This window comes from Arachis hypogaea, chromosome 13, assembly GCF_003086295.3.
Source record: "Arachis hypogaea cultivar Tifrunner chromosome 13, arahy.Tifrunner.gnm2.J5K5, whole genome shotgun sequence".
NCBI classification, from domain to species: domain Eukaryota; kingdom Viridiplantae; phylum Streptophyta; class Magnoliopsida; order Fabales; family Fabaceae; genus Arachis; species Arachis hypogaea.
This window is the reverse complement of record NC_092048.1, coordinates 108,325,532-108,330,111: the sequence shown is the minus strand read 5'-3', so window position 1 is coordinate 108,330,111 and position 4,580 is coordinate 108,325,532. Positions and strand designations below refer to the sequence as shown.

The 4,580-nt window shown below is 35.7% G+C and overlaps 1 long non-coding RNA gene across 1 annotated transcript; it reads right to left on the bottom strand.

The window, feature by feature from the left end:
- Nucleotides 1-434: 434 nt before the first annotated feature.
- Nucleotides 435-3,466, bottom strand: LOC140178174 (uncharacterized). The gene is made up of 4 exons (XR_011870426.1): nucleotides 3,294-3,466; nucleotides 3,142-3,196; nucleotides 2,931-3,063; nucleotides 435-723 (listed from the first exon to the last, which is right to left on the bottom strand). It is a non-coding gene; the product is annotated as an uncharacterized lncRNA (long non-coding RNA).
- Between the last annotated feature and the right edge of the window lie 1,114 nt (nucleotides 3,467-4,580).

The window sequence follows — 4,580 nt, the reverse complement described above, 5'->3', positions numbered from 1 at the left end:
CTAAAACGTAAGTAACAATATTAAAAAATTTTGAAAAAGATATTATTACTAATATTTTTTAATTAAACAAAATTTTTCAAATCCCATAAAGTGGATTCTTTTTCTTCTTGTGATCGTCTTTCTTGATTCATTTGGTATTAATTCTCGCTGTTTTAAGTGCTACAACTGAGAGATTTTTTTCAGCTATGAATATTGTGAAGAATAACTCAGAAACAAGATGAAAGATGAATTTTTTACTAATTGTCTTTTGTAACACCCTAATTACCCTAAGCCTTACCTCGCGTCGTAAAGCAAAGGTTAATCAAAGGTTACGACAGTTCTAAGCTCATACATATAATATATAGAAAGAAATAATATATTCTAGAAGCCCGATAAAGGATATAGCTCAAAAATAGGATTTAAAAAGCGCAAAACGTACACACAAAGCTACAAACTTAACGCACAAGAAACAGATATACTATAACAAAAGATAAGAGTATAATAACATAAGAATCTAGCCACGGCTCGCAGAGTTTAAGCCGGCTAGCTACATATACAGACGATACAGAAGTTTGGAAGTTAAAACAGCTTATACAAGTTTTCTCTCAAAATAAGCCTCTAGGCAAAAGTAAATACAAAAGTGAGAGATATAAACAAAATAATCAAAAGACATCCAAAACAGATAAGGATCCTCCGCTTCTGTCACCATCCAAACAACTCACCGAGGTGGGTTGCGACCTGCATCTAAAAAACAACAACAGAAATATGGTATAAGAACCGAAGGTTCTTAGTATAGTAACAGTGCCTAGTGATGTAAGATATAAGACTCCAGGATGCCAGAGGCAATCCTAGAACTTCATATCCATCACAAGATTCATCTTAAAGCATGACTAAAACATTAAAGAATAAATTAAACATTAACATGATAAAGGGTATTCTAACTTAAAGGATTTTCTAATCTAACAGTTCTCCGCTGTCCCACAGCCTTCACCAACCTATCCTCCATGCGATCTCATCGTCACCGCCTTCCGAGCCTCCTCAATCCCAGTAGAAAGCACAATTAAGTTCAATGCAAGTAAAACACAAGTATAGACATATATATCAAGTAATTTAAGTAGGCAATTAGACATGTTATACAAATAGGCAAGCAATTACAAGTCGGCAAAGCATACAAATAGATAGAAGATGCACATGATGAATGCCTATCCTACTGGCTGTAATATCACATCGTCAGTTCAACTGCCAACCCAACACATCTCCATGGAGATGTCGCCCTTCGAAATCATAGTCGGGAAACCCCGAGATATGGTGCTCGGAACACCGTCCAGGATTTTGTGCCTGCACACTCTAGTGATCCGAAGGGATACGAGCGGGATACTCTTGCCACAGACCTCACATCTCAACGTAAGCGGGATTAACCACCGTCCTTACGCCACCGCCCCTACCTCGACAGGCGGGATTAACCACCGTCCCTGCCAGGCGCATAGCGTTTCAACAATCTCAATACGAAACAGTAATTCAGTGGTTTTCAGAAAATATTTTCAATATATCATAGATCCATCATTTCATCCCGAGTCCTTGACTCATTTCAACCACTGTGAATTCAACATTTCCATTCCGAACTCATCAGTTCGTCAATCTCGCAATTCAGGTATCTTTCTCCCTTCTCATTTCACCAGACCCATCCTCAGTACACTAGAAACATAAACCTCCGTTCTCTAACTTTTCGAAATAAATACCAATTAATTCCACTTAAGACTTTTCCCATGTTTTTATACCCAAAAATAAGCCCAAGAGTCTTAAAATGGTGTCACAGAAGCTTACAAGCTTGTTTGGAAGGTGAAATAATTGAAAACAAAGATTTAATTGAAAAACATGGCATGTGCATACGCACAGGGGTGTGCATGCACACGCGCAGGGAGATTTTCAAAAAGTGTGCGTACGCATAGGGGTGTGTGTACGCATAGGGGTGTGCGTACGCACAGTTACCAAATTTTGTAATTCTGTTTGCTCGCACAAGGCGTGCTAGCGCCCCCAATAAAACGCACCTTCTAACGTGTGCGTGCGCACAGGGCTATGTGTGCGTACAGGGCTGTGTGTGCGCACAGGGCTGTGTGTGCGCACAGGGCTGTGTGTGCGCACAGGTTGTAAAACTCTATCGGTTATGTGTGCGCACAGGGCGTGCTAGCGCTGCCAACAGTAAGCCTTCCCCTGTGTGTGCATACACACAAGTCTGTGCGTGTGCAAAGGTTCGAAAAATCACAGAGGTATGCGTTCGCACACAAACCAGAAATCACAAAATTCTGCAACATTGCAGAATTTCAGATTTTGACACCAAACTTTGAATGATCATAACTTCCTCTACAAAAATCCAAATTTTACAAACTTTATATCAATTTGAATACTTTTCAATGAACTTTAATTCTAAATAAGTTTCAACCAATTTTAAAAATTGAGGCACAACTTATGACCCGTCAAAGTTCACTAAAAATCCTTTTTTACCAAATTTTCACAAGTTCTCAATTTTCCACAATCCTCATCCAAAATCAAACCAAAACCATACCAAACTCCAATTACCTCATAACTCACCCTTGGTATCACATTCGACCATTCATACCAAACTTTCCTTCACATTTCAATATTCTCAACCATCAAACATCAATTATATAACATTATAATCAAACCTCCACCAACACATTCATCAATCATGATTTTATCAATACCAAGCATTATAATCAACCTCATTTCATTTCAACCTATATATTTCACACCATCTTTATCATTTCAACATCATAATTAATCAACATACTCAAAAATCATCAACTCATCATAATTCATCACAATTCATCCTTCACAATTCAACAATTATTCCAATTCAAACCTATCCTATGGGTCACTAGCCTAAGTATCTAGAAATATTATATATTACATAGAGAAAACTGAAATCATACCTTGACTGATTCTCAATATGTTCCAAAATCCCAAATTGAACACAAGTCAAGCTTTCAACCACAATCCAAGTCACCAATCAACTCCAACAAGCATCAACTTAATTCAAAGGCTTCCAAACTCACAATAATCAAGCTATATACACACAAATCATAACTAATCAACCTAGGGTTCATCATAATTAAAATTTCACAAGAGTTCAAGACCTCTTACCTTATCCAACAGTTTTGGAGGCCAAACCCAAAGGTAATCAAAGGCTAGAGTGTACCTAAACACCCAAAATCACAAAAATTCATTCAATACAAAATCCTAAGAATTCGAAATTTTAGAAGGAGAAACTGAGAGGGATTTCGTGAATTCCTTACCAGTTTCTTGGGTGGGTTTTGTAGAGCTCTTCACGAGGATCGCGTGGCCACAAACGGTGCGGCGATCGGAGCTCCGTAGCTCAAGTTATGAGCTCGAGAAGATGAGGATGAATAGTGTTAATGGGAGTTTCTTCTCCTTCTCTTCTCAGCTGGTGTTTGTGTGTTTAATGGCTGGTGGGTTCATTTAATGAACCCTTATATATGTTAGGCTTGGGCCGGTCCAACCAGTTAGCATTTTTAGTCTGGTTGGCCCAACTTTGGGCCAAACATTTAAAATTAACGCCCGATTTTTCGTTTCTAATATTTTTCTAAGGTTTTTGACTGTTTTTAATTTTTCTCGCACAGTACCGAACAGACTTAAACCGGTTCGACTGGTTCGGCTGTCGGTTCGCGATTTTTCTCGATTTTTTGCAGAAAAAACATTTTCTGACTCAGAAAAATCTATTGAGTCCAAAAATCATATTTAAATTCTCAAGTTCTCATTCTAAATTTTTGGATCCTATTTTGGGCAATATTAATTATTTACTTAAACGGGTAATTAGCCACGGTTCTTACATCTTTTAATTATATTAAAAAGAAAATTGCTGAAAAATTTGACACAGATTCTATTATCGATAAATTTTATGATACGAAAAATCGACCACTTCGTTAGTAAAGTACATACATTTTTTGTACTTTAAAATATATACTTTATCGGTATATTTTTATAATACATCTTACATTATATAATTTTTTACATAATTTTTTAATATCATATATGTTATTGACCCATAATAATATTTTTGGATCCGTCCCTAGTTGGCAATATCACAGAGGAAAAAGTGGCAAAGGGAGGGGTGAAAAAGAAAAAGAAGTAGTGATACTAGAATATAAAATAATTCTCTAATAGAAGTGTTGGTCTTTATTTTGTTAAAATTTAAGATAATTTGTGTATGCTTGACCAGCCTATTCAATATTTATTTATTTAACGTTTCCGTTAACTACTATATTATTTTTGCTTTAACATCATATTAAACTACTCTTAAAAGAGATGTTCTAAACAAAACTACTTAAATTAGTAACTCTTGTTTGTTGTAGATTAGAAAAATATGTAGAGTTTATTTTTAGAATAAAAATTTGTCCATTCAAAGAATCAAGACAATCTGATGGAAGATTATGGCCAATGTTAGGTTTTGAAACGGCTTTTCTTTGGTAACAGGCAACCCAATGAAAATTTAAAAATTAGCTAATTTTTATTGAAATTAAACTAAACTTGCCTCAAAACTAATTTTTCAATGATATTTTATA